Raw genomic sequence first — 11,134 nt, forward strand, 5'->3', positions numbered from 1 at the left:
AAAGTCCAGTGTGAACAACAAAAATTGCCAGGCTTCTTACTTGAATATTATAGCCAATGATTTGAAAATAAAAACAAACAATCTAAGAGAACATCAGGTCTGGATGAACCAGTGTTCCAAGTTTGCTTTTTTAGATCCTCCTTAAAACATTATTGTTACAATTCTTTTGTTTCTAATTTTTAACCTTGTTTTTAGAAAGATTCCTGTATTTAAAATTCAAGTTACTATTGTTTTTCAGGTCACTAAATCCATTCACAACATTACATTTTTTGATTTGGTTTCACTTTGTAAGTAGTAGTCTAAGATTACCCAAGTCTTCTCTCAACTCTATCTTGATATTCACAGATGACACCACATTAATAAATGATAAGTATGGTAATGTGTGACGTCATTATTATGACAGCATAAAAGGTCAGCCATGGACTTCGCTTGGTCATCCAAAACTGGATAACAACAGTAAATCTAGTGTATGCATTTTGTTTCTATTTTTCTAATATAAAAGACTTTGCAAGTTAATCTTTGGCTACAATCAGGGGATTTGTTTTAGGTTTGGCAAAAAGATCAATTTGTAATTGGTTGCCAACTCTGCTTAGTATTAGACAATTGTATACTCTTATTGTTACTTCACATTTCCATCTACTCCACAGAACAATTATCAATTAGAAATATAGTTGCTTACTGTACCATACCCATTAAAGAGCCATTATAGTTGCTCATTCACTTTGTAGTACTGTAGAAAATAGTGTACAACTGCTTAGTAAACAGAAAACATTTTCTACAGTACTGTGAGGACACTTTTATATAACCACACTCAATAATACTGGACCAGCTTAGAGCAGCCAATCAACCTAAAATACTTCAAGTGTTGCTCAGGACCTATCTACTGTGGGTGTAGTTTGCACAATCATCTTGTTTCAGCAAGAAGTTTTTCTTTGGGTTTCCCGGCTTTTTAACAACATTTGTTCTCCTGATCTAAGACAAATAACTGCATCGTCATACCACAGCTCTAACTTTAAAGATGTTTGTGAAAACAAAATATTTTTTAATTTTATACTGTGTCAGTTCTGATGATTTATCAAATAAGCATAATATATCACCCCCCAAACCCACAATTAAAATGCAATTCAAACCAGGGCTTGAAAACATACAGCATATTGAATTAAAAAAAAAAAAAAACCCACTATGATGTTGAGTACTTGTACTCTTTCCTACTTTCCAAAACTTCTTAAAAAAAAAAAAAAAAAAAAAAAAAATGTTATATCATATGTTAACCAGTATGTGAAGTATAACTACTTCCACCCCGCTCATGTTGCCTAGATCTTGTGATTATCACAAGACAAAGAATTGGAGGAGGTAGAGTTCAGAACATGTAGTGTTAGTGCTACTATTTGGATTTATGCAGGAAGACCATGCAAGCAGTTAATCAATTAAAGCTCAAATGTGGGATACAGACTTTGAAATGCAGTCTGTATTCACCCATGTTACCAACCAGAAGGGGAATGCATCAACTTGTTGATACTTATTCTTAAACTCGGAAACAGAAAATGATTTGCTTCTTTGAGAATATTCTAAAGACGAGTCATTCTGAATGCTGAAGTCTAAAAGCAGGCAACTTTGGATGCAAAGGACACATTCCTTTTGTGGACACAGCAAGTGAAAAACTCCTGTATTAAAATGTTGGTACCTTTAAATGTAAACCTGTGGTACATCTGGAGAGGTTTTACCACCTTACTGCCACCTACAAGCCTGTTATTTTTGGATGCAGGGGTTTGTTGCTTATTATATACTAGACAAAGAGCCCGTTTCGACAATGTAAGATGAAATGGGCATGAGTGGAATAGTAAGTAATAAGTATAAGCACCACAATCCTGATATAGGTGTATTGAATGAATGCGTAATTAGGCCGGGAGCTGTAGTCGAAATCGCCTTTCAGGCCTCTAGAGCTTTAATTGAAGTCGCCTTTCTCTTTGAATTTTTGCGGCCATAAATCCGCCGCCTGCCGCGATGTTGGTCGAAGTCGCCTTTCTCTTTGCATTGTCGAGGCTGTAAATCCGCCGCCTGCCGCGATGTCTGTTTCGTAAGGTTTTTCGGGCAGCTGCACAGAAGGCGACTGCGCATTCGGCCTCAGACGGACCCTGTCGCGATGTTGGTCGAAGTCGCCTTTTTGAATTTTCGCGGCCGTAAATCCGCTGCCTGCCGCGATGTCGATCTCGTAAGGTTTTTCGGGCAGCTGCGCAGAAGGCGATTGCGCATTTGGCTTCGGCCATGCGCAGAAGGCGACGTGTGCAGAAGGCGACTGCACATTCGGCTTCGGACAGACGTGAGTGAGTGAGGAGACTGGCAAATTATATATAAGATTCTCAATGGCAACAATTCAAAATAACTGCCATTCTGTACATCCAGTTTACCTTTTACCATTTTATAGATTTTAAATTATCTGTTACTGGCAATGCTCGTTATCGGTGACTCTGCCAACATGCAGTTTCACACTGATCTTAGTAGATCTTCCAAAGTGAAGAAAAATTCATTACCTATGTCTTGCCCACAAGGTAATTTGAATTAATTTTTAAAGAATTCTTTCAATTTGCAAGCTTCAAGTGATGTACAATTCCATAAATATAAGGGGACTATTAATTGTGTTGCAATTAAAATGTAATCACATTCATTTTGCCCTTTCTAATATTATGTGCTATGCTGTGAATGATTTCTTTAACTGCATGTCTCTCTTCAAAGTTTCTTTCAACTTTACATCAACCTAGCTTTAATTAATTTACACAGCAGCTTGAACTATGCAATATCTTTCAACTGCATATTATACATTAATAAAAATGTAAGAATCTCTGCTTGATGAAACTAGAACATTTTATCTATAGTGTTTTAGGTATATGCACTTTTATATGCAATACAACACAAACAGCACCTTTTTATTTTTATTTTTTTTAAAAGTATATATGAGGTATTTTTTGAGAGGCTTGAGATGGTTTGTGCTTGAAAAAGGAGTTCTACCCTCCATGTACATGTGACAGTATGAGCTAAAATTACACATTAATATTGCTAAAGATGATCAGTAACATACTACATACTTAAGGATAAATTACTTTTCATATATTACATTTATTAGTGTAGATTTAGGAATTTCAGCCCAAGAAACTAGTATTTTCTTCCTTCGTTTACAAGGGTTTTCCTTAGAGTATTCCAAAAATGCGCAAGTTAGGTTTACTGGTTGTATGTAAGCAAAAGTGGGTGTTTGGGGGAGTGTGCTCTACAGTCAACTGACAGCCAATCCACTGTTGGCTCTTAATATGTTACCTTGTCATTGAAGAAGTTCTTTCAGGAAATTCAGGAATAATTTAAATGGTTAAAACAGGTCCATGAACCAAATTTTAAATACAAGTCTAGTCACAGTCTAAGTAGAATATGCATATACCTGCTATGTTAGCATGTTTCTCTCTCCCCCCTCTCTTTGGTATTCCAGTTTTCATCCAGGTACTAAAGAGATGCAACTATGCTTGACTTTCACATCTAAAATGGCTCTGCATCACATCACAAAACTTTCAATCAGAATGCATTTCAAACTTAAAGACTACATTACTTGATCTTGTTGTCTTAAAAGTTATCAGATTACAAGACAACGAATTGCCGAGGGTGACAGATTAGATAATTCTCTCACAACTACTCAGCACATTTTCTAATTTCTGGTTTTGATGCAAAATGAGAATACTTTTTCCTTTTTCTACTCTGTTGTGCAGTTTCCAAAGTTTCTAGAGTTTCTTCTCTTTTTGTGTGCTCTAAAACAGTTCTCCTTCATTTCTTGAAACCATCATTGCGTTTGTTTTTTTTTTTTTTTCCATGTAAATGGGATCTTTTCTGTGTATCTGTATACACTTTATTTCCATTTAAGTGGTGATTAGGTGGAGTGCTATGACTGAACTGCTGCGAATTTCAGACTAAACAACTGTCAGTCCCGGGGTATGAGCCATGATTTGTTAGGATTAAGTAAATAAAGGCTACTACCACTTATAATCACTGGAAAAAAGTCAGGCAGTATGAAAGAGGCTTTAATAGAACTGTGTTTGTTTCAAATGTCTGTGTATCATTCAGCACATAAAAAAACACAAACAGTTGTGTATCTCAAGTAAACTGACCTGCAAAAAGTTTTATTTAATGTGGACACCATCTAACTGAAGGACTCTGAACTTTGTATAACAGAGGAATTGCAGAATATGCATTTCTGTTTGGAAACAGAATCACTACATTAATCATTTTAATAGCGTTTGCTAAATAGCAATAAACAGGTTTTCTGGCAAGGTGGTTATCGATTCTGAAGCTTTGTGATAGACTTGTATTAGGAATTAAAACAAAAAAAAAAAAAAAAAAAACACACAACAGTAGCCCGTTTCTACAATCATAAAGCTGTCACAACTACCCCAAAAGGCTTCTGACACAAAGGAAGAACAGGCAACAGGGAGCAATTTAGAAATGCTAACCTAACATTTACATCTTTGGAAAACCATACTACCCACAGAAAAATCCACAAAAACACAGGGAGAACATATACACTCATACAATACACAACCAAATGCTGGATTCTAAACCATCACACTAAATTCATGAGGCTGCAGTGCTACACTGTGGCTCCATCGCAGCTCCACTGCTATTACAATATATGCTTCTATACAGTTTGCAGTGTACTAATTTGAAAGGTTATTTTTTCTTTTCAGTTTAGTTTGTGACAACTCAAAAGGCTGCAAGAAACAAAACACTTGGCACATTATTATAGAGTTGGGGTTTTCCACCATCACTTACTGGGCTTTCTCCTTCCCCGGAATACTATGCTGTCATTGGGCACTGTTTATTCCAATGGGGGGTTATGCATGTACCTCATGTGGGGAGCATTTAGATATGGTCACCAATTTTGTATTTGTTGCTAACAAAATAACATCAGGCTCACAGTAGCACTGCACATGAATGATCATGTAGGAAACAAACTGTAGAAACCTATGTGAGAAAAGTTCTCATGTTGTTCACGTACAAACTTTGCCAAGATGCTTACCATAAACATAAAACTCTAGGCGGTGTTCAATGAAAAAAACACATAGAAGAAAAGTTAATTGACCTACAAAATCACATGCAGTCGATAAAGATGAATAAAGGAAAGGTGTCTGATGAAACCAACAGCCTGGCTCTTTGACTTTCTGTTAGCTTCTTGACAGCCTGGCTCTTTGACTTTCTGTTAGCTTCTTGAACCCCTGACTGTGTCATGTCTTGTCCCCACCAACACAGTAACAACTGACTCATGGCAATTCGCAGGCAAGGATTACCTCCTCTTCCACTTCTGCCGGCTTGGACTTGCGTCTTCCCAATTCACTCTGGAAGTGAAAGAAACAAACAGAGCGTTTGAAATGGGCCCAGCAGGCAATTATCATGATCTTGTTCAGCCGGGCGGCGCACTGCAGACACAAGTCAAAGCGACGTCGAAAACAGAGCACCGCTGGCACTGAGGGAAAAATCTATACATCCATCAGGTCATTACATCTACCCAGACCTTCGTGTAAACATAAGGAGGCACCAAGATTGTCAACTGCGCCATGTATATCTATGGAAGGCTTCTTTTCACTGAATCACTACTGTGGTTGCAACGTGACTTATTTATGCCAAGAGACACCACTGCTTTATGACGTTCCACCCAGGCGGCCCCACACCATCGGAAAACAAGCATACAGCGTATTTGTTTCTATTCTGTTTAACGCTTTTACATTTCCCCTACCTTTTCATTTGGTTCCAGCGCGATATACAACTCCGAGATACGTGTCGCTTTGCCTTTATCTGTTGGTTACTGTTTTCCGGTGAGCTACAGACATGCAGTTTTCGTTTCATTTCACAACAGCGACAAAGACGGGACCTGTTGATTGGCAGCTTTCTACACCAATCAGAGACAGGGAGGGCTGTACGTTCTGTCCAATCACGGCTTTATAACGATCATTTATTCTGTCGCGGACTGCGCAGCTGCAGATTCAGATTGCGTTCCAGGAAAGAAGCTCATGGTCGCTGCTAGTATGTTTTTTTATGTTGTTCCTGGCAAAGCTGTAAAATCTCGAATCGTTTAAATTATACAGGCATCCGTTGGACCGTAAAATGAAGATTGCCGTCCGAGGCGTTTTATGCATTTGAATCAGTCAACGGACAATCACAATAAACGACAAACTAATGACTTATTCAGTCAATATAGAACAGGCACTAGGCTGTAACTAAGCCCAGTTGGAGTGCCAGGGATAGGTAACTGTCAACCACGATGCTGATTAGCTAGTTATTCGCAGGCCAACTACATTTCACACAGCGAGAAATACAATGCATCAGTGTCAATAAATGTGATCACTAATAAGAAAAAATATACACTAATCAGCCAGTACACTAACACTATCTGCCAAATAATATGTAGGTCTCGCTCATTCCACCAAAACAGCTATGACCCGTCGAAGCAACTTTTCTGCTACACATCTGAAGGTGTCCTATCGTATTTGGCACTAAAACATTAGAAGCAGATCCTTTAAATCCTGTAAGTTGCGAGGTGGGCCTTTCGTAGATCTGACTTGTTTTTCATCCTGCAGATGCTCAATCGGATTGAGAAATTGAGATCTGGGGAATTTGGAGGCCAAATCAACAGGTTGAACTGTTTGTCATGTCCCTCAAACCATTCCTGAACAATTTTAGCAGTGCTGCAAAACACATTATCCTGATGAAAGAGACCACTGTCATCAATGACTACCGTTGCCATGAAGGGGTATATGTGGTCTTCAATAATCTTTAGGTAGGTGAAAGTAATATAAACAGCTGAACCCAAAGTGTCCCAGCAGAACATTCCCCAGAGCATCACAGTGCCTTGCTATCTAACTATAGTGCATCCTGGTGCCATCTCTTCCCCAGGTAAATGTGGACACACACCTGACTATTCACATGATCTAAAAGAAAACATGATTCATCAAACCACCTTCTTCCATTGCTCCATGGTCCAGTTCTGACACTCACATACCCATTGTGGGCACTTTTGACAGTGGATAGTAGTCAGCGAGGGCACTCTGACCAGTCCACGTATAAGCAGAAAGTTGTAATGCATTGTGTGTTCTGACACCTTTCTCTCATGACTATCATTAAGTTTTTCAGCAATTTGTGCTACAGTAGCTCTTCTGTGGGATCTGACTAGATGAGCCAGCCTTTGCTTCCCACGTGCATCAGTGAGCCTTGGGTGCCTATGACCCTGTCACCAATTCACTGGTTGTCCTCCTTTGCACTGCTTTTGGTATGTACTAACCACTGCATACCGGGAACACCCCACAAGACCTGTCGTTTTGGAGATGCTCTGACCCAGTCATCTATCCAATTTGGCTCTTATTAGAGTCTCTAAGATCCTTATGCTTGCCTATTTTTCCCACTTCCAACACATTACCTTTAAGAGCTAACTATTCACTTGCTACCTAGTATAAACGATCCTACACGTACCGATGAAGATCTTAAGGATGCTAATGACGCTGCTCTTACTTGGATACAGCAGTGGGATGATAAGATATGACGATGACCTAGTATATTCCACCCCTTAACAGGTGCCACTGTAATGGAATAATCTATGTTATTCACATCACCTGTAAGTTGCTTTAATGTTGTCGCTGATAACATTTTGAACACACGACAACTTTACTGGGACCAATGCAGATACAGTAACCAAATTCACCTGTAAATCTCGTTCACTCTAGGATTTGTCTGCATGACTGATTGATCAATGATGTTTAACGGGCACCATAAAAGGTTAAATCACTTTCAGCCTTTTTACGTTAAGAAGTTTGCAACAAGACAGGCTCATCTGTTAAACAACAGGTAAGATTTACCCTACCCATTACAGGTGCACAATTTTAATTCACTGGCAAACTTAACACATTCCCACGTCAACAGCACAGTACAAAGTACAGTACTGTAACAACGTTGAGAAGCTGCATGAGTCTGTGGATGAGTTACCACCGCTATGAGTTGGCATTTCATCATGTAAATGACCAGCTTCAGAGCTAGCTGCACGGGAGCCTAGAAAAACTTCAAGAATACAAAGCTGCATAAGGAATTCCACCTAGTGGTGCAAAAGCAAGTAGTCTTTCCAAGGATAGTGAGCTACCCAAAAGCGCGATGTAAGGAGCAAGAGTCCACACGACACATGCACCATAGTATTTAGTGTGCGCTCCAAAGGACTAAATACCATTTGTCACTTTTATTTTCATTAAGTGGGATTTCTATGTTAAATTGTCCTTGTGAAAATCAACAAAACAGGCACACTGCTACAGCACAGGACACACTGTGATATTTAGCAAGGACTGAAAAGAGTTAATGTAAATTGCATTGGGCCACTTTCCTTTTCACATATTTGGAACAAGGTTTCTTTTTTAAATTGAATGTGAGATCTGTCCAGAGCAGTATAGGTGAACTAGTCAAAATGGCCCACTCCTACATCAACAGCCCAAAATTTAATGTGCAGTACTATGGTTTAAATCACATTGGGCCACTTTAATTGTCACATCTTTTCAACAAGAATGAGTCATTTTTTAAATTTAATATGAGATTTGCCTACCCCAATGTTGGTACATTCAGGGTCAGCATGTTAAATAATGACGCTTGAGGTGATGTGTATTTTAACGGATATTGTGCTTTACACCTTAAAAGGATTCCAGAAATGTAGAAAATTTTACTAAATAACATAATCAGTATACATACAATGCAATATGCAAGAGCACCAACCAATGATAAACACTGGTGGGAGGTGGACAGGAAATTAAAGGCTACAACATAGATAATAACCCAACAACCATAATAATAATAATCATCATCATCCTCAAATTGGCATAGCGTAATACACACAAACAAGGAAAAGTAAAAGTAAACAATCAACAACTTTATACTTTAAACTTTAAATGCATTGCTAAAGGCTGATTTAATTAAATGTATAAGTATCTTTCAAAAGGGCTTACATTATAATTTGAGTTAAAACTATGCAGATCCTGTCCGCTTTACCAAAATCAGTGACTTGATGAATATGCTCATCTCATTCACTCCTTCTCCTGGCACAATAAAAAGTTCTCCATAGCTGGAAAAACTGATGTTGATTGGAAGGTGATATTGCATTATTTGCATACATCAATGAGGATATGGTAAACAGGAGTCAAGGGTAAATGTTTAGATAATAATCATTATACTTTGATTTAATTGGACTTTGTAATTATACTAATTTGTTTAGTTCAATTTCTAAATATAATTTATATGGTTACACTTTATGGGGCCTCATAATAAAAAAAATATTATAAGGGAGCTGTCACCATCACTGTAAACTACCTGTCAGACTGCTGAATTAAATAAAGAGCTACCCTGCCAAATCTCTCTATATATAAAACAATAAAATGTTTGGCATTTAGCATCCATGCCTGGACTTAATGTCTTCAAGCATTCACAAGAGGGCTGCAATGTTAGATGAACAAAGACAACAAGAAGCACAAAGAAAGATGGAGGTAAGGGATAGCATATCCAGTGAATGTGATCGAAACAGACAGACCTACGATTGTGCCCATTTTAATAAATTGGTGTTTCACTATGATAGTTCTTGTATATAATACCAATCAAAGATAATTTACTTTTCATTCATTTAGCATATCTCTCTATTATAATAAAAAAATCTTGGGTCGAGACGTGACCTTCTCGGAAAGACACTTTGATGTCCCATGAGACTAGACTTTACAACCTTTGGAAGCAAGGCTCATGACATAGTGACTTTTGCACATCACACCCTTCTTACAAACAATTTAAAACAAGATCATGGACATCTAACCTCTCAGTTGTTGGAGTGCTTTTGGCAGACACACTTCACATGCTCCTAGCTCTTAAAAATTTTATACGCTGTAGATGGCACGTCAACGACTAAGTGAAGAAGAAAGAGCAGCACGTCGAAAAGAGACACAAAAGCATTGGAGAGAAAATAAGGCAAAAAAGAATGCACAAAAGAACAATAATAATCTATGTGCAAATTCTGAAAATAAAGAAAGTAATAATCAGCCTGGATGTCACAATAATGAGACATCACACAGATAAAGGTTTGGGGCAGCCACCCGTATAATGAGGTATCCTGGCTGCAATGTTGAAAATGCAAATATAGAGCACTGATGTGCATACAACAGAGTCCACAACAAGACTGACGCATAGAGGAAATGGTTAGACTTTTAAAGGGGAGGACAGGAAGTGAGGTCATATGGGTCTGGCTCAGGATCATCTGCCATTGGTTCAAGCCCGGAGGTGACATCACAGGGGCCGGAGCTGGTAAGGTCTTCTTCCATTGACTCGGTCCCGGAAGTGACGTCATGACAGCCAGGTGAGATCTCCCGGGAATGGTCTACAGGCAAGGGAAAAAAAGAATCAGTGCACTCTGTCACATCCCGGCATGCCTCAGAACTGTCTTCCCTCGAGCCCTTTAGCTGCCTCCCATGCGCACGTGTGTGACAAGGCCCCCCCCTTAGCCCAGACCCGCCGGGTCGGGCGGACCCAACCGAGAGGTCGTGAACCCGAGAAAGAGCATCAGCGTTGGCATGGAGATGACCCTGACGATGTATGAGCGAAAACTTGTACGGCTGTAGGTCAAGAAACCACCTGGTGACCCGCGGATTCGACTCCTTGTGCAGGGCCATCCACTGTAGGGGTGCATGGTCCGTGACAAGGGTGAATTCTCGGCCCAACAGGTAGTACCTCAGCTGAGTAATCACCCACTTAATCGCCAAAGCCTCCCTTTCCACCGCTGCATACCTGGTCTCCCGGTCCAACAGTTTCCGGCTCAGGAACATGACGGGGTGTTCCACACCATCGACACTTTGGCTCAGCACGGCCCCCAGGCCTGTGTCCGAAGCGTCCGTCTGGAGGATGAAAGGCAGGGAAAAGTTAGGTGCTTTCAGAATGGGTGTGGACGTAAGGGCCTGCTTCAAGTCACTAAATGCAGCGCCAGTCTTTTCAGTCCATACCACTATGTTCGGGGCCCTCTTTCTTTGTTAAATCAGTCAAGGGCACCGCTCTCCCCGAGAATCAGGGTACGAACCGGCGGTAGTACCCCGCTAACCCGAGA

General features: G+C 39.6%; 1 protein-coding gene across 2 annotated transcripts in view; it reads right to left on the reverse strand.

Moving 5' to 3' along the window:
* atg9a (ATG9 autophagy related 9 homolog A (S. cerevisiae)) overlaps positions 1–5,939 on the reverse strand; it is a 73,075-nt gene extending 67,136 nt beyond the window's left edge. Inside the window, exons 1-2 of one of the 2 annotated variants that reach the window (XM_051931371.1) lie at positions 5,768–5,939; positions 5,322–5,369 (exon numbers count right to left, since the gene is read on the reverse strand). The gene's annotated coding sequence lies outside the window, so the exon portion shown is untranslated. Of the gene's footprint in view, positions 1–5,120; positions 5,370–5,767 lie in introns of both variants that reach the window. The other variant, XM_051931372.1, reaches the window with a different exon arrangement.
* Between the last annotated feature and the right edge of the window lie 5,195 nt (positions 5,940–11,134).

This window comes from Erpetoichthys calabaricus, chromosome 8, assembly GCF_900747795.2.
Source record: "Erpetoichthys calabaricus chromosome 8, fErpCal1.3, whole genome shotgun sequence".
Taxonomy (NCBI): domain Eukaryota; kingdom Metazoa; phylum Chordata; class Cladistia; order Polypteriformes; family Polypteridae; genus Erpetoichthys; species Erpetoichthys calabaricus.